This window comes from Vicugna pacos, chromosome 9 (assembly GCF_048564905.1).
Source record: "Vicugna pacos chromosome 9, VicPac4, whole genome shotgun sequence".
NCBI lineage: Eukaryota > Metazoa > Chordata > Mammalia > Artiodactyla > Camelidae > Vicugna > Vicugna pacos.
In genome coordinates this window covers 16,134,737-16,161,040 of record NC_132995.1, presented here as the reverse complement: position 1 = coordinate 16,161,040, position 26,304 = coordinate 16,134,737, and the positions used below count along the sequence as shown (strand labels likewise).

Here is a 26,304-nt window from a genome sequence, read left to right as displayed (position 1 = left end):
TGCCCTTCACAGCAAAACTCCCTGTGACACTTGGCTATTCTCACTGTCTCCACTTCTACATCTCCCACTCGGTCCTCAGGCTTCACCATGTGGCTTTCATTCCCACGTGTGGCCTGGAGTGGTTCTTGGGGAGTGGTTCTGGTTACCAGATGGGCACTGCCTTGTCATCCTCCGGGGACATCCTTGGGGAATTTTCCACCAAGGTCATGGTGCAGTACGCTGAGAGAAGACAATAGAGACAAAATACATTTTAGAAATAGATTTTACAGGGAATCTGGTGGATTGGACATGAGTGCTGAGGGAAAGGGGAAATCTAGGTTCTGGGGTACCACTTATTGAGATGGAGAAGGCTTCCTCATGGTTAGGAGGATACAGGTTATTTTGCGGGAAATTGGGAATTACATTTTGGACTTTGGACAAACTAGATCAGAAATACCGAGAGCGTCCAGTAGGAGAGATCAAGTAGGCGATTAGCTATGAGTCTGGAACTCAGAGATATGGACTGAAGTTACAAACTTGAGAGTTCATACCATAAAGATGGTGTTTCAATCTAAGAACATCCATGAGATGATGTGGGGAGAGAGTAAGAGGAAAGAGGAAAGGGTGGGTACCAAACATCTGTGCACTACTTCGAATCATGTCAGCCTCACCTCTTACTCTGGCCACTACTGAGACCATCAGTTCCCATGAATGTCTAGACCATCTCTAGACTTAGGAGATGCTTTGGAATTCCAGCCAGGGGCTGGAGTCCAGACTGAGGCCTGGCACTGACTTCCCTGTCTCTAAGCCCAAGTCATTTTGGGAACTTGATGGTCTTCCAGCTGAGCTAACAGTGCTGATGGGTATTTCTGGGCACCCGCAGCCAGCCTTCTTGCCTGCCTGGCCAGACTGGCTCCCTCGTGAATCTGGTTGTGGAAACTGAGTGCCCTCCATTTACGGAGCTGTGTGGTTTTCAGCCAGGGGCTGTTGGCCCGATGGCCAGACTGGGGTTTGGAAAATAGCCCTGTCCCCAAACAACACAGTCTTCATACAGCTCACTTCCTTTGCCTTTCTGTGACCTGGCGGGGTGTGGAGTCCCATGGACTTTGAGGGGCTGACCTAAGGATTCTGGGGCAGGAGTCGGAAAGGGACCATGGAAGAGGAGAGTACCCCCAGAAGGGCCCATGAGGCAGAGACCTCAATCTGAGACTGGAGCGAGAGAGTCTGCTGACCAGGAAGTTTCACAGTAGCACAGGGACCCCCCTGAAGGGGGACAGCTGGGAGGAGACCCTGGTGAAACCCAGAGGAGGCTGCCACTGTGAAGCAGGTCGTTTTGAAGTCTGGGCCTCGGCAGACTTGCATGTCTTTGCAACTGCAGCAGTTGCTAGAGGAAGCAGAACAGGCACTTCCTGCTCCAGCTTCTTGGCTCAAGCTCCCAAAGGGAGCCGAGAGCGTCATCACAAATGTGTACAACAGACACAAAGCCCGCCCCAGCTTTCTGTGAGAGACGTGGTGTCCAGAGCTCTCACACGCCCCGCTCAAACTCTGAAGGCTTTGGGATCGCCCCGCGCTGCCTGGATGAGGGCACCAGGTCACGTGTGGTCACTGAGACGTTCAATGGCAGTGATTGAGAACAGGCCATGAAGGAGCACAAGACCGCCAGGTCTGAAGAGGGAGCTTCTGCTTCTCCCCTCCTGAAAAGGAGCAATGACTGGGGCCAGCACCATGTGGTCCCTGCTGCACCTGGCTGGTGCTCATAAAGGTGGCTGGCCCGGGCTGCTGGCCCGTGGGCCCAGTGCGTTTTGATTTCTGCAGTTTGCTCCAGCTACTCATTTCTTTAAGTAGCTCTTTGTCTTTCCTCAGCCCAGGTTTTTGTTTGTTTGCTTTTTGTTTTTTTCCTGCTGACAACCAGCACTTTATTAGTGAGATGCTGTGGTCTGGGAAAACAAAAGCCGAGATGGACAGGGCAGCGCCCATCTCAGGATTTTTCTGGACAACAGGCGTTCCCTCCATGTAGGTTTGTAAACACGTTCACGGGTAAAATCCCCAGAGGGCAGCGCCGTGACTGCCAAGCAGCAGGGATGGGAGGGGAACCTTAGGCACAGCTGGGCCCCTGGGACAGCAGGGCTTCGATGTCAGGCTCGACGTCAATGGTCAGAAAGCGGCGGCTGTGCCTGCGCACAGGCACACCATCCGGGCCCACCAGGAACGTCACGTCGTTGTGGCACACTGGAGACCAGGTGATGAACTTGGGGTCGGTCATGAAGGCAATGGCGTCGTCACTGGGCATGAAGAGCCTCGCGAAGAAAGGCGAAGAGCAGGTGCGCCTCGTGCTGTTCACATCGTATGTCTCAAAGAGCATGAAACTGGGCTCGAACCCGTTGCCTGGTCGGATGAACTTGAGGCAGTTTAGGACCTCCTCGTTCTTGGCGTTCTCCCGCTGCCCAAACTGGCTGCACCGGAAGCCGAGTCAGCCAGGCACCAGGCCGGAGGCGCTGCTGCAGCTCATTCATCTGCGTGCAGCCCCGGACCGCTGTGCCCCAGAGCGACGCCACATTCTCAGTGAGCAGCACCTGCCCCGCAGGGAGCCCAGGCTCACGGCTCCCCGCCGGCCAGCGGGCGCGCCGAGAAAGCGGACACCCAGCGCGGGGCCGCCTTCGCCAGGGCGGCCGCCGGGCGCCGAGCTGCGCACATGGCGTGGGCGCTGCGGAAGCTCAGATTATGATGTAGGCTCCTGGACACCCTTCCTTCCCTTCCCAACTTTTGTGTGGTAGGAAGGAAGGAAGGAAGGAAGGAAGGAAGGAAGGAAGAGAAAGAAAGAGAGAAAAGGAAGGAAGGGAGAGGGAAAGAAAGAAAGAAAGAGAAAGAAAGAAAGAGGAAGGGAGGGAGGGAGGGAGAAAGGAATAAAGAAGGAAGGAAGAAAGAAAGAAAAGGAAAGAAAGGAAGAAAGGAAAGGAAGAAAGGAAGGAAGAAGGGAAGGAAGGAAGGAAGAGAAAGAAAGAGAGAAAAGGAAGGAAGGGAGAGGGAAAGAAAGAAAGAAAGAGAAAGAAAGGGAAGGAAAGAAAGAAAGAAAGAAGGAAAGAAAAAGAGAAAGAAAGAGAAAGAAAGGAAGGAAGGAAGGAAGGAAGAAAGAGAGAGAAAGGGAGGGAGGGAGGAAGGAAGGAAGGAAGAAGGAAGAAAGAAAGAAAGAAAGAAAGAAAGAAAGAAAGAAAGAAAAAGAAAAGGAAAGAAAGAAAGAAAAAGAAAGGAAGAAAGGAAAGGAAAAAAGGAAGGAAGGAAGGATGGAAGGAAGGAAGGAAGGAAGGAAGGAAGGAAGAAGGGAAGGAAGGAAGGAAGAGAAAGAAAGAGAGAAAGAGAGAAAGGAAGGAAGGAAGGAAGAGAGAGGGAAAGAAAGAAGGAAAGAGAAAGAAAGAAAAGGAAGGAAGGAAGGAAGGAAAGAAAGAAAGAAAGAAAGAAGGAAGGAAAGAAAGAAAGAGAAAGAAAGGAAGGAAGGAAGAAAGAAAAAAATTAACATTAAAACAGAAAAGTGGTTGCATTGATGTGCGTTCCCAGCCCCAGCAGCGGTGTATGAATTCCTGCTGCTCTACAGCAACAGTAGCTGGTATTAGAGGACATTCTAACATTAACCACCGGTAGGTAGGTGTGCAGTGCTACCTCATCGTGGTTTCAGTTTGCTTTTACTGGTATGATGAGGTTGAGCACTTCCTCGTACACTTATTGATAATTTTGTGAGATGCCAACGGAAGTATTTTTCCCATTTATGTTTTGCATTTTCTTTTCTTAGTTTGCCCCCTCTAATTGATTTGTAGTTCTTTCTATATTCTGGATAAGAGGCCTTGGTTGCTTATTTGTTGAAAATATCTTCCCAACACAGTGGATTACCTTTTCACTCTCTTAATGGTATTTTAGTAAATAGAAGTTTAGAATTTAATATAATTGAATTTATGATTGCTACCCTTTAAAGTCAAGGGTGTGTGTGTGTGTGTGTGTCTATGTGTATGTCTCCTTTCTTTAAAGGATCTTGCTATTCCCAAGGTTGTAAAGATACTCTCTTATATCCTTTCTAAAGGCTTTAATTGTTTTGCCTTTCCCAATGAAGTCTGTAATCCATATAGTATTAAATTTTGTGTGTGACTGTGAGGTAGGAGTCTAATGGCTTTTCCATATAGAAGACCCTTTATTGTCCTGGTACCAATAGGAAAAGTTCATCCTTTCCCCACTGCTTTTCAGTGCCACCTTTGTCAAACAGTCAAGTGTTTCATGTAGGAATATTGGTTTACTTCTGTGATTTTTGTTTTCTTCCACTGGTCTGTCGGTCTCAATGCCAATACCAATGTGTTAAGTACTAAAGCTTTAGTTCTTGACTCTGGTAAAGAAAGTCCTTCCACTTTGGCCTTGTTTGAGAATGTCTTTGCTGTCTTGGTCCCTTTGCATTTTCGTGTCAATTGAGAGCCAGCTTGTTGAGTTAGACCTAACCACACATTAAATCTGCTGATCAATTTGGAGATAATTAAAAATTTTAAGATATTTAGTATTTCTCTCCATGAAGATGGTACATGTCTCCATTTATTTGTCTTCCTTATTTTATTTCCTCTCAATAGTTTTATATCTCTCTATCTATCCTTCTATCTTATTTATTAATTCATTTGTTGTAGGCATGTTATTTTTAATGCTGTTGTGAATGTTATCTCCTGTTACAATGTAATTTTCTAAATGTTTGTGCTGCTGTATAGAACTTTTAATTATTCTATGTTGACTTGCATGCAGCATTTAAAAAACTAATATTTTATCTGTAGATTTCTTTTAGACTTAGATAAATATATCAGATACTTGTTTGTTTCTTTCTTTCCAATCTACATATATTGCTTCTTCTCTTCCTCTATGGCATTTGTAGGATCTCTACTACAATGTTGAATAGCAATCCTCTTCTGAAAGTAGGCATCCTTGTCTTCTATCTAAACCCAAGGGGAAGAATGCTGTGTTGAATAAAAGTGTCAAGAATGGCAATTGTCTTGTTTCTAGTCTTAAAGAAAAAACTTTCAATTTTTTACCATTAAGTATGATAAAGTACAAAAGTACCATTTGTCATATATGGCTTTTATTATGTTGAGTTACATTCCTATATCTGCTTTGTTGAGAGCTTTTGTCATAAATGGATGTTGAATTCTGTCAAATGCCTTTTTGCATGTGTTGAGATATTCATATGATTTTTATCCTTTGTTTTGTTAATGTGGTGTACCACTTTGATTGATTTGCAGATATAGAACCATTCTTGTATCCCTGGAATAAATCCCATTTGATCATGGGGAAAAAAAAAGGAAACATAAGAATAAACTACTTTATAAGTCACACACACACACACACAAACCCAAAGGAAAGGCTTTTTGTTTTGTTTTGCTTTTGACAACTTTTTATCTTATATTATTATTGTTTGATATGGCATAATTTCAGGCTTACAAGAAAGTTGCAAAAATATAAAGTATTTCTGGCTACCCTTTACCCAGATTCAAAATGATAGCTTTTGATATTTCACCATTAAATAGGAAATTTACTGTGGGAATTTTTTTGGTAGACATATTATTAGATTAAAGATATATTCTTTTATTTTTACTTTCTAAGAGTTTTCTTAATTGAAGTATAGTCAGCTTACAACGTTGTGTCAATTTCTGGTGTAGACCATAATATTTCAGTCACTCATATATGTACGTATATTCCTTTCATATTCTTTTTCATTATAGGTTACTATAAGACATTGAATATAGTTCCCTATGCTATACAATGGAATCTTGCTGTTTATCTATTTTGTATGTAGTAGTTAGTATCTGCAAATCCCAAACTCTCAATTTGTCCCTTCCTACCCTCTTCCCCTCCAGTAACCCTAATTTTGTTTTCTATGTCTGTGTCTGTTTCTGTTTTATAAATAAGTTCATTTGTGTGTTTTTTTTTTTCAGATTCCAGGTGTAAGTGATATCATGTGGTATTTTTCTTTCTCTTTCTGGTTTACTTAACTTAGAATGACCATCTCTAATTCCATCCATGTTGCGGCAAATTGCATCATTTTATTATTTTTTATGACTGAGTAGTAATCCATTGCATATATATACCATATCTTTTTATCCAATCAAATATCATTGGACATTTAGGACATATCCTGGGGTCTCCTCCTCCTCCCAATGCTGGAATCCCGGGCTGGGGAGCCTGACATGGGTCCTAGAACTCTCACCTCTGTGGGCGGGCCTCTGCGACTCAACCATTCCTCAGCTTGTGGGTTGCCCACCCGGGGGGTATGGGGCTCAGTTACATTGTGAGCCCACTCCTCCTACCGTCCTGCTGTGGTTTCCTCTTTATGTTTCTAGTTGAAGATCTTTTTTGCTAGGTTCCAGTCTTTTTTTTTGATGGTTGTTGTTTAGCAGTCAGTTGTAGTTTCATTGTAGTCACAAGGAGAGGTGAGCTCATGGTCCTACCACTCCACCATCTATTTGTGCCTTTTTAATGTCCCTATCCCCAAACTTTTGTTAGTTTGTGGTAGATTAAATTATTGCTCAAAAACATTTACTTTGTCTCTGTAGCTACATTGCAGGAGTACACTTCCTCACTCCACTGATACTAAGCTTAGCTGCATTATGTGATTTGTGGGATGTGAGCAGACAATAGGCAATCAGTTGCTTCAGTTTGTATAGTTGGTCTTTCCTTCTCACATCTCTGTCATTACTACAAGACTATTTTCCCCTGGTATGTGCTGGTTCTTTAGCTTGAGCCCTGGAATGGAACAGATAAGGATCAGACTTGAGCCCAACCTGTGGGAGGAGCCAAGTCCTAGCAGACCCATACCTTGGATGGGCACCATCTAGCCAAGTCTAGCTTAGATCAGCTGGAATTCCAGCCAAATTGCAGCCCAGGAGCGACTATAAGTGATTCTCATTTTAATCCATTGAACTTTGGGGTTATTTGTTACACAGTAAGAGCAATCCACCCTAAACATTAATTTCCATAGATATGAGGATTTCCTTATCATTTTTTGGGCTATTGATTTCTATCATAATCACATTGAGGTCAAATTATATGCTCTGGATGATATAAAAATCCTTTGAAATTAGAGTCTTACTTTATATCCTTAATACGTGCTCAGTTTTTATAATATTCTACATATGATTGAAAACAATGCATATTTCTTAACTTTTAAATGCCACATTCTATGTGTCTACTAAGTTGTTTCTAATTGTATTTTTAAATCTTGTTATATTAAAACTTTGTTTTTTGCTTAAATAGCTTTACTGAAGTATAATTGACATACAATAAGTTTATATATTTAAAGAGTACAATTTGTAAATTTTGACAGTTGTGGAAACTGGAAAAACCACTATAATCAAGATCTATTACTTCTAAAAGTTTCCTTGTGCCTCTTTGAAATACCTCTTTCCTGCTTCTTCTTGTCCACTTTCTCATCTCAAGGCAACCACTGATCTGCTTTCCATTGGTGTAGATGTTTGCATTATCTGAAACTTTATTGACATAGAAGCATGCAGCCTGCAGAGTTTTTGGTCTGATTTCCTTCACTCAGCAGAGTTTCTCTTATTCAACTGAGTTATGTATATTAAATGTTTTATGCCTTGTTTGGGCTTTAATTATTAAAAAAAATTACATAAAGGAAAAACCACTCTTTTTTGATATACCTTTCTATGATTTTCCCCTAGCTTTACTGAGATATGATTGACATATAACAATGTGTAAATCTGAAGTGTAAAATGTGTTCCCCTTTAAAATAGCACCCAAAATAATAAAATACCTAGGAGTGAATCTAACCAAGGAGGTGAAAGACTTATACATGGAAAACTATAAAATACTGATTAAGGAAATTAAAGAAGGCTTAAAAAAAAATGGAAAGATATCCCATGCTCCTGGATTGGAAGAATCAATGTTGTTAAAATGGTCATACTGCCCAAGGCAATCTACAGATTTAATTCAATCCCTATCAAATTACCCAGGACATATTTCACAGAACTAGAACAAATCATAATAAAATTTATATGGAACCACAAAAGACCTAGAATTGCTAAACCATTACTGAAGAAAAAGTAAGAGGCTGGAGGAATAACTCTCCCAGACTTCAGACAATACTATAGAGCTACAGTCATCAAGACAGCATGGTATTGGCACAGAAACAGACATACGGACCAATGGAACAGAATAGAGGGCCCAGAAATGAACCCACAAACTTTTGGTCAACTAATCTTTGACAAAGGAGGCAAGAATATACAATGGAATAAAGACAGTCTCTTCAGCAAATGGTGTTGGGAAAACTGGACAGCAGCATGTAAAGCAATGAAGCTAGAACACTCCCTTACACCATGCACAAACATGAACTCAAAATGGATCAAAGACTTAAACATAAGACAAGATACAATAAACCTCCTAGAAGAAAACATAGGCAAAACATTATCTGACATATATCTCAAAAATGTTCTCCTAGGGCAGTCTACCCAAGCAATAGAAATAAAAGCAAGAATAAACAAACGGGACCTAATTAAACTTACAAGCTTCTGCACAGCAAAGGAAACCGTAAGTAAAACAAAACGACAACCTATATGGAATGGGAGAAAATTTTTGCAAATGAAACCAACAAAGGCTTGATCTCCAGAATATATAAGCACCTCATACGACTTAATAAGAAAAAAACAAACAACCCAATCCAAAAATGGGCAGAAGACCTAAACAAGCAAGTCCCCAAGGAAGAAATACAAATGATCAATAGGCACATGAAAAAAATGCTCAATATCACTAATTATCAGAGAAATGCTAATCAAACCTACAATGAAGTATCACCTCACACCAGCCAGAATGGCCATCATTCAAAAGTCCACAAATGACAAATGCTGGAGAGGCTGTGGAGAAAAGGGCCCCTCCTACACTGCTGGTGGGAATGCAGTTTGGTGCAGCCATTGTGGGAAATAGCATGGAGATTCCTCAAAAGACTAGGAATAGACTTACCGTATGACCCAGGAATCCTGCTCCTGGGCATATATCTAGAAGGAACTCTACTTCAAAAAGACACCTGCACCCCAATGTTCATAGCAGCATTATTTACAATAACAAGACATGGAAACAGCCTAAATGTCCATCAACAGATGACTGGATAAAGAAGATGTGATATATTTATACAATGGAATACTATTCAGCTATAAAAAGTGACAACATAACGCCATTTGCAGCAACATGGATGTCCCTGGAGAATGTCATTCTAAGTGAAGTAAGCCAGACAGAGAAAGAAAAATACCATATGAGATCGCTCATATGCGGAATCTAAAAAAACCCCACATAAATACAAAACAGAAACAGACTCATAGACATAGAATACAAACTTGTGGTTGCCAAGGGGGCAGGGGGTGGGAAGGGACAGACTGGGATTTCAAAATGTAGAATAGGTAAACAAGATTATACTGTATAGCACAGGGAAATATATATAAGATCTTATGGTAGCTCACAGTGAAAAAAAATGTGGCAATGAATATATGTATGTTCATATATAACTGAAAAATTGTGCTCTACACTGGAATTTCACACAACATTGTAAGATGACTATAACTCCATAAAAAATGTTAAAAAAACAAACAAACAAAAAAATAAAGTGAAAAATGTGTTGATCTATCTGATGCATTTATGTATTACAAAATGATTACCATCATGGCATTAGCTAACACCTTCATCACATCACATTATCACTGCTTAGTTTTTGTGGTGAGAACATTTAAGATTTACTCTCTTAACACCTATTAAGTACATAATACAGTATTTTTAACTATAATCACATTGCCATGCATGAGATCCCCAGAACTTACCCATCTTGTAACTGGAAGTTTGTACCCTTTGACCAACATTTCCCCATTTCACTCCCCCCCATCCCTGGTAACCACCATTCTACTCTCTGTTTCTGTAAGTTCAGCTTTTTCAGATTCCACATATAAGTGAGATTATACTGTATTTATCTTTTTCTGTCTGACTTATTTCAAGCAGTATAATGACCTCAAGGTCCATCCATGTTGTTGCAAATGGTAGGACTTCCTTCTTTCTCATGGCTGAATAATATCCCATTTATATCTATATACATATACACACACACACATTCCCCCCACAGCTTCTTTATCCACCTTCTATTCATGGACATCTAAGTTGTTTCCATGTCTTAGCTATTGTGAGTAATGCTGCAGTGAACTTAAGGATGCAGAGTCTCTTTGAGATGGTGATTTCATTTCCTCTAGATACTTACCCAGAAGTGGAATTGCTGGATCATATGGTAGTTCTACTTTTAATTTTTTGAGGAACTTTCACACTATTTTCCATAGTAGCTGTACCAATTTCCCACCGACAGTGCACAGGTGCACCTTTTCTCCACACCTTTGCCAACACTTGTTATCTCTTGTCTTTTACAAAATTGAGATATAAATGGAATATAAAAGTATAATGGTTTCAGATATACAGCATAACAATTTGACATTTGTTCATATGGCAAAATGATCAGCACAATAATTCTAGTTAACTTGCATCACCATACATAGTTACACATTTTTTTCTTGTGATGAGAATTTTAAGATCACTCCTTTAGCAACATTCAAATATGCAACACAGTATTATTAAAAATAGTCACCATATTGTACATTACATCCCCATAACATATTTATCTTATAACCAGAATTTTGTACTTTTTGATGTCTCTTCACCCATTTTGCCCACCCCCGGCTCCCTGCCTAGGGCCACCACCAATTCAATTCTATTCTCTGCTTCTGTGAGTTTGACTATTTTAGACTCCACATATGAGTGAGATCATGCAGTATTGTCTTTTTGTGTCTGTCTTATTTCACTTAGCATAATGAGCTCTAGGTTCATCTGTGTTTTCACAAATGGCAGGATTTACTTCTTTTCTAAGGCTGAGTGATATTCCATTATCTCTATCCATCTCTCTCTTTATTTATCCATCTGAGAGATATATAAATATAGGTATAGTCTTTTCTCTATATACAATTCCATTATGTATTTATTATATATAATGTGTATATAATATATGTTAATATAGCTATATAATTTAATATAGTTTATAAAATTCTATTGTGAATAATGCTGCAATGAGTATGGGAGTGCAGACATCTTTTAAAGATACTGATTTCCTCTCCTTTGGATACATACCTAAAAGTGGAATTGCTAGATCATGTGGGAGTTCTATTTTAAAAAATTTAAGGAAACTGCGTACTGTTTTCCTTAATGGCTGTGCAAATTTACATTCCACCAAGAGTGCACAAGGGTTCCCTTTATTCCACGTCCTCAACAACACGTATTATCTTTTGTCTTTTTGATAACAGCCATTCTAACAAGTGTGGAGTGGTATCTCATTGTGGTTTTGATTTGCATTTCCCTGATTATTAGTGATTTTTACCAACTTTTCATGTACCTATTGGCCATTTGTATGTGTTCTTTGAAAAAACTGGCGTGTCTGTTGCCAGTTTAAATTGGGCTGTTTTTTGTTTTCTCTCTTTTTTTGCTGTTAAGTTTTTTAAATTCCTCATATATTTTGGATATTAACCCCTTATCAGATATATGGGTTGCAAACATTTTCTCTCATTTCATAGATTATCTTCTCACTCTTGACTGTTTCTTTTGCTCCCCAGTAGCTTTTGAGTTTGATGTGGTTCCACTTTTCAATTTTTGCTTTTGTTGTATATGCTTTTGGTGTCATGACCAAAAAATTGTTTCCAAGACAGTGTCAAGAAGCATTTTTTTCTATGTTTTCTTTTAGGGATTTTTACAGTTTTAGGTCTTACATTTAAGCCTTTATTCTGAGCTGATGCTTGTATATGGTGTGAGATAAGAATACAACTTCCTTCTTCTGTATGTGGATATCCAGTTTCCCAGCACCATTTTGAAGGGAACATCCTTTCAACTATTGTGTATCCTGACACCCTTGTTGAAGTTCAGCTGACTGTGTATGCAAGGAGTATATTCTGTGCTCTCTACTCTGTTCCCCTGGCGTATGTGTCAATTTTTATGCCAGTATCATTATTTTGAATACTACAACTTTATAATATATTTTGAAATCAGAGTGTGATACTTCCAGCTTTGTTCCTTTTACTCAAGATTGTTTTGGCTATCTGGGTTTTTTTTGGTGGATTTGGGGCTTTTTTAGGATTATGTTTTCCGTTTCTGTAAACAATGCCATTGGTATATTGATAGGGATTGCATTGAATATGTAGATCACTTTGTGGAGTATGAATGTTTTAACATTCATTCTTCCAATCCATGAACACAGAATGTCTTTCCATTTGTATGTGTCTTCTTAATTTCCTTCACCAATTTTTTTAACATTTTTTATTGATTTATAATCATTTTACAATGTTGTGTCAAATTCCAGTGTTTAGCACAATTTTTCAGTCATTCATGGACATATACACACTCATTGTCACATTTTTTTCTCTGTGAGTTATCATAACATTTTGTGTATATTTCCGTGTGCTATACAGTGTAATCTTGTTTATCTATTCTACAATTTTAAAATCCCAGTCTATCCCTTCCCACCCTCCACCCCCCTGGTAACAACAAGTCTGTATTCTCTGTCTGTGAGTCTATTTCTGTCCTGTATTTATGCTTTGTTTTTGTTTGCTTGTTTGTTTTTGTTTTTGTTTTTTAGATTCCGCATATGAGCGATCTCATATGGTATATTTCTTTCTCTTTCTGGCTTACTTCACTTAGAATGACATTCTCCAGGAGCATCCATGTTGCTGCAAATGGCATTATGTTGTCGGTTTTTATGGCTGAGTAGTATTCCATCGTATAAATATACCACATCTTCTTTATCCAGTCACCTGTTGATGGGCATTTAGGCTGTTTCCATGTTTTGGCTATTGTAAATAGTGCTGCTATGAACATTGGGGTGCAGGTGTCATCCTGAAGTAGATTTCCTTCTGGATACAATCCCAGGAGCGGCATTCCTGGGTCATACGGTAAGTCTATTCCTAGTCTTTTGAGGAATCTCCACACTGTTTTCCATAGTGGCTGCACCAAACTGCATTCCCACCAGCAGTGTAGGAGGGTTCCCCTTTCTCCACAGCCTCTCCAGCATTTGTCATTTGTGGATTTTTGAATGACGGCCATTCTGACTGGTGTGAGGTGATACCTCATTGTAGTTTTGATTTGCATTTCTCTGATAATTAGTGATATTGAACATTTTTTCATGTGCTTTTTGATCATTTGTATGTCTTCCTTGGAGACTTGCTTGTTTAGGTCTTCTGCCCATTTTTGGATTGGGTTGTTTATTTTATTCTTATTGAGTTGTATGAGCTGCTTATATGTTCTGGAGATCAAGCCTTTGTCGGTTTCACTTGCAAAAATTTTCTCCCATTCCGTAGGTTTTCTTCTTGCTTTACTTCTGGTTTCCTTTGCTGTGCAGAAGCTTGTAAGTTTAATTAGGTCCCATTTGTTTATTCTTGCTTTTATTTCTTCTAGGAGAAAATTTTTGAAATGTATGTCAGATAATGTTTTGCCTATGTTTTCTTCTAGGAGGTTTATTGTATCTTGTCTTATGTTTAAGTCTTTAATCCATTTTGAGTTGATTTTTGTATATGGTGTAAGGGAGTGTTCTAGCTTCATTGTTTTACATGCTGCTGTCCAGTTTTCCCAACACCATTTGCTGAAGAGACTGTCTTTATTCCATTGTATACTCTTGCCTCCTTTGTCGAAGATTAGTTGACCAAAAGTTTGTGGGTTCATTTCTGGGCCCTCTATTCTGTTCCATTGGTCTATATGTCTGTTTTGGTACCAATACCATGCTGTCTTGATGACTGTAGCTCTATAGTATTGTCTGAAGTCTGGGAGAGTTATTCCTCCAGCCTCTTTCTTTCTCTTCAGTAATGCTTTGGCAATTCTAGGTCTTTGATGGTTCCATATAAATTTTATTATGATTTGTTCTAGTTCTGTGAAATATGTCCTGGGTAATTGGATAGGGATTGCATTAAATCTGTAGGTTGCCTTGGGCAGTGTGACCATTTTAACAATATTGATTCTTCCAATCCAAGAGCATGGAATATCTTTCCATTTTTTAAAGTCTTCTTTAATTTCCTTCATCAATAGTTTATAGTTTTCTGTGTAAAATTCTTTCACCTCCTTGGTTAGATTTATTCCCAGATATTTTATTACTTTGGGTGCTATTTTAAAGGGGATTGCTTCTTTCCTTTCTTTTTCTGTTGATTTATCGTTAGTGTAAAGAAGTGCAACTGATTTTTGAACGTTGATTTTGTAACCTGCTACCTTGCTGAATTCTTCAATCAGCTCCAGTAGCTTTTGTGTGGGTTTTAGGGTTTTCTAAATATAGTAACATGTCGTCAGCATGTAATGACACTTTTACCTCTTCTTTTCCAATTTGGATCCCTTTTATTTCTTTCTCTTGCCTGACTGCTGTGGCTAGGACTTCCAGGACTATATTGAATAGGAGTGGTGATAGTGGGCATCCTTGTCCCAGATTTTAGTGGGAAGCTTTTGAGTTTTTCACTGTTGAGTACTATGCTGGCTGTAGGTTTGTCATATATAGCTTTTATTATGTTGAGATATGTTCCCTCTATACCCACTTTGGCAAGAGTTTTTATCATAAATGGATGTTGAATTTTATCAAATGCTTTTTCTGCATCGATTGAGATGATCATGTGGTTTTAGTCCTTTCTCTCGTTGATGTGATGTATTACATTGATTGATTTGTGTATGTTGAACCAGCCTTGTGTCCCTGGGATGAACCCCACTTGGTCATGATGTATAATCTTTTTTATGTGTTGTTGGATTCTATTTGCTAAAATTTTGGTGAGGATTTTGGCGTCTATGTTCATCAGTGATATTGGCCTATAATTCTCTGTTTTTCTGGTGTCTTTGCCTGGTTTTGGTATCAGGGTGATGGTGGCTTCATAGAATGAGTTTGGGAGTATTCCCTCCTTTTCAATCATCTGGAAGAGTTTGAGAAGGACTGGTATGAGTTCTTTTTTGTATGTTTGGTAGAATTCCCCAGTGAAGCCATCCGGTCCTGGACTTTTATTTGTAGGGAGGTTTTTAATTGCTATTTCTATTTCCTTTCTAGTGATCGGATTGTTCAAGTGTTCAGTTTCTTCTTGATTCAGTTTTGGTGGACAGTATGTTTCCAGAAACTTGTCCATCTCCTCTAGGTTATGCAGTTTGGTTCCATATAGTTTTTCATAATATTCTCGTATGATATTCTGTATTTCTATTTTGTTTGTTGTAATTTCTCCATTTTCCTTTCTTATTTTGCTAATTTGTGCTCTCTCTTTTTTCTTCTTTGTGAGTTTGGCCAGAGGTTTGTCGATTTTATTTACTTTTTCAAAAAACCAGCTTTTGGTTTGGTTGATTTTTTCTATGGTCTTTTTAATCTCTATTGTATTTAATTCCTCTCTGATCTTTATTATTTCTTTCCTTCTGCTGCTTTTTGGGGCTTTTTGTTCTTCTTTTTCTAATTGATTCAGGTGGTGGGTTAACTTGTTTATTTGAGATTGTTCTTCTTTTTTGAGGAAGGCCTGTATCGCTATAAACTTCCCTCTTAGCACTGCCTTTGCTGTGTCCCATAGGTTTTGAGTGGTTGTGCTTTCATTATCATTTGTCTCAAGGTATTTTTTAATTTCAGCTTTGATTTCCTCATTAATCCATTGTTTTTTCAATAACATATTGTTTAATCTCCATGCTTTCCTTTTTTTCTCCTTTGTTTCACTGTTGTTGATTTCCAGTTTCATGGCATTGTGGTCAGTAAAGATGCTTGAGATAATTTCTATCTTCTTAAAATTGTTGAGGTTTCTTTTGTGCCCAAATACATGATCGATCCTGGAAAATGTTCCATGTGCACTTGAAAAGAATGTATATCCTATTTTTGGGGGGTGTAATGCTCTGAAAATATCCACCAAATCTAGTTTTTCTATTGTAGTATTTAATTTCTCTGTTGCCTTGTTTATTTTCTGTCTGGAAGATCTGTCTAGTGATGTTAATGCAGTGTTAAAATCTCCCACTATGATTGTATTCCCATCAATATCCCCCTTTATCTCTGTTAGTAATTCTTGTATGTACTTAGGTGCGCCTATATTGGGTGCATATATATTAACGAATAGATTTACAAAAAAGGGTAACCGCAAGTCAAAAATTTACAAGGGAGTCACAAAAATTAAATAAAATCCATGATAATACAAAGGAAAATTACCAAACCACAAAAGGAAGAAGAAAGGAACAAAGAGGATATACCAATTCAACTGCAAAGATATGTTCAAAATGGCAATAAACACACATCTATCATTAATTACTGTAAATGTTAATGGACTAAATGCTCCAGTCAAAAGACATAGAGTGGCAGACTGGATAATAAAACAAGAACCTTCAATATGCTGCCTACAAGAGACCCACTTTAGGGAGAAGGACACATATAGATTGAGAGTGAAAGGATGGAAAAGGATATTCCATGCAAATGGAAAAGCCAAAAAAGCAGGTGTTGCAGTACTGATTTCAGACAAAATAGACTTTAAAACAAAGGCCATAAAGAAAGATAAAGAAGGACATTTTATAATGATTAAAGGAGTGATACAAGATGAAGATATTACACTTCACCAATTTTTTTTCCATTTTGACCCAACGTTTATTGTTGTTTGACAACGTACTTCGTCAATGTTTTATGATTTTCAGTGTACAAGTCTTTCAACCCTTTGCTGTTGTTGTTGTTAATGGAGGTACTGGGGACTGAACCTAGGACCTCATGCTTGCTAAGCACGCGCTCTGTCACTGAGCTATACACCCCCCAACCCCCTCAACTTTTTAAACCTTATTCTTTTTTTAAACCTTTTTTATTGAGGCATAGTTGATGTACAATATTATATAAATTTCATGTGAACAACACAGTGATTCACAATTTTTAAAAGTTATACTCTATTTATAGTTATTATTCCCTGTGTTGTACAATATATTCTTGTAGCTTATTTATTTTATACATAGTAGTTTTTACCTCTGAATCCCCTAGCCCTATCTTGCCCCTGCCCTTTCCCTCTCCTTGCCAGTAACCACTAGTTTGTTCTCTATATCTGTGAGTCTGTTTCTGTTTTTGTTATATTCATTCATTTTATTTTTTTGATTCCACATAAAAGTGATATCATACAGTATTTGTCTTTCTCTGTCTGACTTATTTCACTTAGCATAATACCCTCCAAGTCCATCCCTGTTGTTGCAAGTGGCAAAACTTCATTCTTTTTTATGGTTGAATAGTATTCCACACCTTTTTATCCATTCATCTGTTGGACACTTGGTTTGCTTCCATTATTTGGCAATTGTAAATAATGCTGTTATGAACATTGGGGTGCATGTGTCTTTTTTGAATTAGTGTTTGGTTTTTTTGGATATATACCCAGGAGTGGAATTTCTGGGTTATATGGTAGTTCTATTTTTAATTTTATGGGAAACTCCTCCACACTGTTTCCCACAGTGTCTGCACCAATGTACATTTTCACATCCTTGCCAACATTTGTTATTTGTGTTCTTATTGATGATAGCCATTCTAATAGGTGAGAGGTAATACCTTATTGTGATTTTAATTTGCATTTCTCTAATAATTAGCGATGTTAAGTATCTTTTCATGTGCCTGTTGGCCATCTGCATTTCCTCTTTGGAAAAATGTCTATTCAGTTCTCCGGCTTATTTTTAAATTGAGGTTTGTTTTTTTTTTTTTGATGTTGAGTTGTATGAGCTATTTATATATTTTGGATATTGACCTTTTCTTGGCCATGTAATTTGCAAATATTTTCTCCCATTCAGTAGGTTGTCGTTTCCTTTTGTTGATGGTTTTCTTTGCTGTGCAAAAGCTTTTAAGTTTAATTAGGTCCCTTTCCTTTGCTTTAGGAGAGCAGATCCAAAAAAATGTTGCTATGATTTGTGTCAAAGAGTATTCTGCCTATGATTTCTTCCAGGAGTTTTATGGTTTCCAGTCTTACATTTAGGTCTTTACTCCATTTTGAATTTGCTTTTCTGTATGGTGTTAGAGAGTGTTCTAACATTATTCTTTTACACGTAGCTGTCCAGTTTTTCCACCACTTACTGAAGAGACTGTCTCTTCTCCATTGTATATTTTTGCCTCCTTTGTCATAGACCAATTGACCATAAGTGTATGGGATTTATTTCTGAGCTCTCTATGCTGATCCATTAATCTGTGTGTCTATTTTTGTTTTACTGTAGCTTTGTAGTATAGTCTGAAGTCAGGGAGCACAATACTTCTAGCTTTGTTCTTCTATCTCAAGATTGTTTTGGCTATTTGTGGTCTTTTGTGTTTCCATCCAAATTTTAAAATAATTTGTTCTATGAAAAGAAATATATGAAAAATGCCACTGGTTCTGTGAAAAAAACACCACTGGTATTTTGATAGGAATTGCATTGATTCTGTAAATTGCCTTGGGTAGTATGCTCATTTTAACAATATCAATTTTTCCAACCCATGAACATGGTATATCTTTCAATCTGTGTCCTCTTCAGTGTCTTTCATCATTGTCTTAGTTTTCTGGGTACAGTTCTTTTACCTCCTTAGATAGATTTATTCCTAGATATTTTATTCTTTTTGATGCAACTAGCTTTTGTCAGGATATCTTTCCATTTCTTTGAATCATCTTTAATTTCCTTTATCAGTGTTTTAGTTTTCATAGTACAGGTCTTTCACGTCCTTGGTGAAGTTTATTTCTAGGTCACAATTTTAAAGAAGATTATTTTTATACTTTCTCTTTCTGATATTTCATTATTAGTGTAAAGAAATGGAACAGGTTTATGTATATTGATCTTCTATCCTGCTACCTTGCTGAATTCATTTATTGGTTCTAATGGTTTTTGTGTGAAGACTTTAGAGTTCTCCATGTAGAGTATCATGTCATCTGCAAATAGTGACAGTTTTGCCTCTTCCCTTCTAATTTGGATCCCTTTTATTTCTTGTTTTTGTCTGATTGCTATGGCTAAGACTTCCAATACAAAATCTATGGGATACAGCAAAAGCCATTCTGAGAGGGAAGTTCATAGCAATACGAGCCTTCCTCAAGAAGTAAGAAAAATCTCAAGTAAACCACCTAGCCAACCACCTAAAAGAATTAGAAAAAGAACAAACAAAACCCAAAGTCAACAGAAGAAAGGAAATAATAAAGACAAGAGAGGAAATAAATAAACTAGAGATCATAAAAACAATAGAAAAGATCAATGAAACCAAGAACTGTTTTTTTGAAAAGATGAGCAAAATCAACAAACCTCTAGCCAGGCTCACCAAGAAAAAAGACAGAGAGGACCCAAATAAACAAAACAAACAAAATTAAAAAATGAAAGAAGAATACACCTGATACCACAAAAATAACCAATCTGCCACCCAGTGTCTTTTGATTGGAGCATTTAATCCACTGCCATTTACAGTAATTATTGATAGGTATATACTGATTATCATTTTAATGATTGTTTTTCAGTTTTTTAAAAGTAGTTCTTCTTTGTCTCTTTCTTCTTTTTGTTTTTCCATTTGTGATTTGATGATTTTTTTCTAGTAAGCCTGAGTTCCTTCCTTTTCGATTTTTATGACTCTGTGGGATGTTTTTAATTTTTAGTTACCATGAAGTTCAAGTATATTGACCCATATTGTACCTACTTGCTTTAAACTGATAGTAATAGAAGTTCAAATACACTTTAAAAGATTTACATTTTTATACTCCCATCTTCCACATTTTTATTTTGGTGTTCTAAATTTCATCTTCATGCTTAACCTTTTACTGTAAATTGTAGTTATAATTGCTTTTACAAAATATTTTTGATTGCTTTTCATCTATATACTGGCTTATTTAAATGATATTCAGCCCTTTTATGTATTTGCCTTTCCAATTGGAATTTTCCCTTTCCCATATATTTTAGCTTCTTTTCTATTTAGAGATGACCCTTAGTTATTTCTTCTAGCATAAGTTAAGTATTGCTGAGTTCTCTAGTTTTTGCTTCTCTGAGAAATTCTTTCTCCTTTTATTCTAAATGATAATCTGCTGGATAGAGTAGCCTAGGTTGCATGTTTTTCCCTTTCAGGGCTTTGAATATATCATGCCACTCCCTTCTGGCCTGCAGTGTTTTGCAGAGAAATCAGCTGATAGCCTTACGGAGGTTCCTTTGTAACTGACTCTTTGTTTTTCTCTTGCTGCCTTTAGGATCTTCTCTTTATCTTTCACTTTCACCATTTTGATTATTATATATCTTGGTGTGGGTCTGTCTGGGTTCATCTTGTTTGAAACCCTCTGTGCTTCCTATGACTGCATATCTATTTCCTTCTTTAGGTTTTGGGAAGTTTTCAGCCATAATTTCTTCAAATACATTTCAATCCCCTTTTTTCTTTCTTCTGCTTCTGGAACCCTTATTATTAAAAATTTTTTTTTCTTTCTTTCTTTTTGGGTTGGGGGAGGTAATTAGGTTTATTTATTTGTTTTTTTAGTGGAGGTACTGGGGATTGAACCTAGGACCTCATGGATGCCAAGCATGAACTCTACCCCTGAGCTATCCTTTCCCCCCTGGAACCCCTCTTATGCATAAGTTAACACACTTCCTATTATGCCATAGATCCTGTATTTTACTTTCATTTTTTAAATCTTCTGGCTGCTGTTTTGATTGGGTGATTTCCATTATTTTATCTTCCAGATCACTTACTTGTTCTTCTGTGTCATTTACTCTGCTAGTCATTGCTTCTTGATTATCTCAGCAGGTAAGTTGTTTATTTTTGATGGATTCATCTTTATAGTTTCAATTTCTTGTTACAGTCATCTGCATTTCTATCTATAATCTTTCTTAATTCAGTTAGCATTTTTATTACCTCATTTTTGAACTTGGGGTGTAGTAGATTGGAGAGATCTATTTCATTCATTATTCTCTCAGGGGCTTTCTCTTGTTCTTTTAATTGGGAATATTTCCTCTGCCTTTTCATTTTGCTTACCTTTCTCTGTCTCTCTGAATTTAGGAGAAACATTTATCTACTGTGGTCTTGAAGGGATGTTTTTATGCGGGAGCATCCCCGTGTAGACTCTGTAAGTCCAATGTGTTTGGTGCGAGGGCTGGTTTTGGTATGGATGCCGGTCATGTCAGTCGTTGCGTTCTCTACCACTAGGCTGTGGAGTGGAGTAGCCTGGGGCTGGGGGCTGGGGCGATGTAATTGCAGGAATTGAGGTGGCTGTGCTGCCTCCTGGGACCTGGGCTGCCTCTGTGGCAGACCTGTCCAGGGACCTATTTGCCCCAATCCAGCTCCAAGCTCAGTATGGAGTGGGTGGAGCCAGAGTGCTCCCACTGGGAAATGAAATGCTGAGTAGTATTGCCCAGAGCCTGTCCATCTGAGACTCAGCACCCAGCCAATGTGTGTTTCTGTGTCCTCCTTCCCACCCTCCCCCCCGTCCCCTGCCATAAAGTGTGCTGATAAAGTCTGCCATAGCTGGCTGGCCCCGCCATGAGGGTGCTGATAATGGTCTCTGTTGTTCTCTGGGATCACACCTCTGGGCTGATAGTCTTAATTGTTTATCCCTTTTCTACTTCCTTGATGTCATACTTTCTTTTACTCAATTGGTTCGTAGTATACTATTAAGTAGAAGCAATGATATAAGCATCATTACCTTGTTTCTTATTTTAAATAGACTGCTTGTAATCTTTTACTATCAAATATGATGTTCATTGTGGTTTTTTATAAATGCACTTTGTCATACTTATGAAGATCTCTTTTATTCCCATTTTGTTAAGTTTTTTTAAAAATCATAAATAACTAGTTAGTATTATGAAATCTGTTTTTCTGCATCAATTGAGATGATCACATGATTTTTCTCCTTTAGTCTGTTTATGCAGTAAATTATACATTTTTGTAATGCTAAACTATGTTTGCACTCTTAGAATAAAATAAACTTTTAAAAACAAAATATATATTTTTATACATTGTTAGATTAGACTTGCTCATACTTTGTTATTATCTGCATTTTACTAAATTATCTCCAGACCCTTTCAGGGGAAATCAAAACTCTTCTTCATATGATTGAATGTAAAACATAAAGCAATCTATTGATCTACCTTTTCTCTTCCTAGAGAGTTATCTCCTGGAGTCTCCCATCCTGCTGGACTCCAATCCGAACTGATGGCTTTCCATTCCTGATGCAGTGTTTGTTCTTGGATTTCCCTTCAGCAGAATCTTGGCAATTCTGAAGTCTTCTCATTTCTTGGTCTCTTCTATTATTTTGGTGAAGTACATCCTCTTGTAGATTCCTGAGAAATGATGCAAGGAAAGTGAATTTTATGGATTTGAATGGATAGTTTGTTAGAGATGGAATTCTAAGTTGGAAATAATTTTCCTTAACAATTTGAAGACACTCCTTTGTTACTTTATAACTTACAGTGCTACCATTCAAATGACTGGTTTTGAGTGCAAACAATTTTGGACCCATAAAGTATGACTCCAGGGTCCCTGATCTTGGGAGATTAAAGATTTCAGTGGTTCCACACGGAAATTTCACATCACTTGCCTCTTTTCAGTTCTGCAGCTTTATTATTCTTACCCACTGCATTGCCTAGTGCCTATGAAATCCAAATCTCTCTGGAATAATATAGGAAAAATTGGCTCTGTCTTATTTATTAGATGTGGCTTTCGCTGCCTACAGTCACCACATCTTTTTCTGCTTTCGGTCTTCTAAAGTGTTACATTCAGTCATCTGGTGATAACCCCCTGTATGGTTCTCTTTGTCCTTGTGGACTTGTATTTTTAAATTCCTTTACTCTAATTTTCATGGCATTTGAGAAGGGAAGGAGAACCAGAAATTTATTTTTCACTATTTTCCCCCCTACTTTAAAGTATTTACTCAGTTTGAGGTAGGACGTTTTGTAAGCCTGTGCTTATGCAGTGAGGACACTGTGCACCACACGGCGGTGCGCCACACTGCGCCACTGTGCAGAGTTGCCATGGACTTTCATGATCAGCCTGGAGCCTGCCGTGCCTGATTCCTCCTGGCCTCTTCGTAAGGTCACTCTTAGATTGAGGCTTCCCCAGTCATCTTGGGCCTTGCTCTAATTTTTTTCACTCAGACAGCTAGACCTAAATGATTTCGATATCTCTCTGATTTATTATCATTCCTTCTGTGTTTCTCCTGAAAGCATGTAGGATGGGCCTACCCCTCATGGACTGAGCGTGTAAGGTTCTCCTGAGTCGGTGCCCATCCTGTGTGTCTGGTCAAAGCTGGCTTTGTTATGGAAAGAGTGGTGATGTGAGTCTGCGTTTGCCCTGCTATGGTGAGCAGGGCTTCTTCATCTGACGATGCTGTGTTGGCCCAGGCCAGTGTCTGTGCCCCTGCTGCCCAGGCAGGGGGCTGTGTGCATCTCTGTAGGCTTCAAAAGTGGGGTCTGTTTGTCTAGCCAGGAGGTGAGTTTGCAATTACGTGAATAATCCAAGAACGGTGATGATGAATCTGCATGCATGTTTAATGCTGTCTCATCAGGGCATGTGTTTCTGTCTCATTCAACTATTTCCTCTGCTGAGCACCTCTCAGGATCTGCTAAATACTGTGTGTCCTGGGGAAGACCCTCTTGGAGCACATAAAAGAACACTGCCTCTTACAAGTGGACCCCTTCCGTTCTGGGTGTGAAGCCCTGGCTAGTTTTCCTGAGTCCTGAGCTCATCAGCACAGCTAGCCTAAGGATGAGTATAGATATGTCATAGTTGTGAAACAGTAGTCAATTCTATGTAATAATTATAAAAAAAGGAATTAAAGGGTAACTTGCAGCTAAGATTGAAGTGCAATGCATTTATCAATGCAGCTCTTCACTGCAGTCATGGGGGCTAGCCCTGTCCACTGCTGTGTGCTAAAATGTAGGGCTTTTCTCTGCTGGGGCTTGTCTTGGTCCTGCTGCCTCTGTCCTGGCACCAGAGTTTGCTCCCATCTCTCTTTCTCTTTCTGGCTCCCAGGTCTCGATCAGTGGAGCAATGTGTACTTCTGCCTGGAATCCCTCAGTGGATTCCCGTGGGCTGGAATTGAGGGTGCGCCCCAAAACATCCTTGTCAGGTCGGTGTGGGAATTGCACAGTGCGAAGTCCCTGGAGAAATACATGGCAAGAGGGCACCTTCCTTTCCTGCCAGGGTTCCTTGTTGTCTGCGTAGAGTGGGTGCTGCCTCTGAAGGATCAGCTGGGGTATCGCACTCCCTTCCTCCTGCTTCCTTCACTGGGCCTCCTCTGCATGAATCCCTGTCCTTCCTGATCAGGCAGATGGACATGGGTCGCTATGATAGTTTGTGTTCCCACCAAAGGAGACCCAGACACAGGGACTTGGGGGCAGGCAGTTTATTTGGGAGGTGATCTCAGGTGCTCAAGTAAGGAACTAAGGAAAGTGAAACAGGCAAGTGGGAAAAGCTGGGTAGGTGGGCAGCCGGGGCTCAAGGCCACTGGGCACGTTTCAGAGATTGGGTAGAACCTCACCTCAAAATAGACCGGCCAGGAGTCAAGGAGGCTGTAGTGTTTGAGGGTTTCCCCCACACTTCTGGAGTGAGCCTGACAACGGTTCAGCGGGCTCCCTGGTGCTGGAGAAAGCCACCACACAGGGAACAGATGCAAGTGTGTGAGGAGCGGAGACGTCTGCTGGTGGGGGATCATCCACACAGTTGTGGGTGAATTCAGGTCAAGGTAGGCGGAAACAAGGTGGGGCTTCTATGATCTCAGAGGCAAATGTGTGTAAGAGTCAGAGATCAAAAGCCACAGGTTTTTGACATTTAGCTTCTGAACTATTTGAGGTTTGAATGTTAGACGGAAAAAGATTTGGGAGAACACCTGATTCTGACTTTTCCCTGAACCCCAGATTAGATAACGATTCTGTAGGTTGGAGGAGGGCAGTGAGACGGGAGGGAGCATGGGGACAATATTGAGGGGTCTCCCCAGCAGCCCCTACAGAGTTCTGTGGGAGCTGAGCAACAGCCCAGATATAGATTGTGTCCCGGTGAGGACAGAGTGCCCTGCATTTGTCCCCACCTTATCTTTGGATGGATCACTGTCACACCTGTACACTCACTGCAGAGCAGGGTGAGTCTTTACCCAAGACAGGATAAGACCCACCCAACTCCTCTGGAGTGGCAACTCTGCTTTCAGGAGCCCTGGGGCGTTTACATTTGTAGGACGTGGGAGTGATGGAATACAAATCCCCTGCCCCACGCCCTGCTTGTACCCCCTAAACTCCACTTAGTGCCCTCAGAGGCAGCGCTCCATTTCAGAAGAGCCCTCAGCCAGACCCTGAGGAAGGCGGAGTTGGGGGGCATAGACCTAGAGCCAGGTCTCACTCTGGGCAAGGTGGCCATCCCCTGCCACCCCCAGAGAGAAACAGCGGCCCTGGCTCACCTCTGGGGACCTTTCCTAACCTCCTCACTGTGAAGATTGTAGAGATGGCCGCCCCCCTCCGCCGTGCAGAGCCCTGTGGTGTGCGCCAGCAGACTTCTCGGGGGGAGCTCCAGTTGTGATGAAGCTATGAGAGAGGTGGTGGGGGTCAGGCCAAGAGGAATCAGACAGGGCGACAGAGGGGCCTGAGAAGGTCCAGAATCACGGTCATGGAGCAGAGCTGCAGGTGGCCTTGGAAGCTCTCAGCCCTTGGACGTCCCCTCTGAGCATTAGACCCAACTTACAGTGTATTTACATGGATGCAGCTGAATCCACAACTGGGTGGTTGGCGTTAGGATAAAGTGAGGCACCAGAAGTGACCAGATTCAGCATTGGTACCTTGACCCTTTGTTCCTTCTCTCCTGTCAGGCCCTTAGGACAGGGGCCCCTTCTCACCCATGATTTCACTTTGGCCTCACCACAGCCTTGGAGATTGGAAGTATTTCCATTTTGTAAGTGGGAAGCAGAGGCCCAAAGAAGGCCTCTGAGATGTGTGGGGTCCTCCGGTGTGTTGGCCGAACTTGTCTCCCCAGCTGTGGACGGGGCGGGGCTGGGGGGGCAGAGATTCTGATACCCGGGAGCTGTGTCATCTTTGCTAGAACTTAACCTCTCTGAGCCTTAGTTTCTTCATTTGTAAGACTGGAATGGTTACCTTTGGCTCTCAAGGTTGCCGGGAGGCTAAAATTTAGTCGCTCATGCACATGGCCTGTGGGTCCTGGTCACAGAAGTGACCAAGCACTCTGATTGTTCTCATTGTCCCCACCCACCCCCACCTGTGGAATCTGTGGGGTCATAACAGCTGACAGCATTCAAATCCAGCTGCAGTTGGAAGGCACACTGCTGGTCTCCAGTGTAGGCATATCCCTCCTCCCCTGCCACCCCGAAGCCCAGT

The 26,304-nt window shown here is 39.8% G+C and overlaps 1 pseudogene; it reads right to left on the bottom strand.

Moving 5' to 3' along the window:
- Positions 1-294: 294 nt before the first annotated feature.
- Positions 295-26,134, bottom strand: LOC140698102 (glutathione peroxidase 1 pseudogene; annotated as a pseudogene).
- Positions 26,135-26,304: the final 170 nt, after the last annotated feature.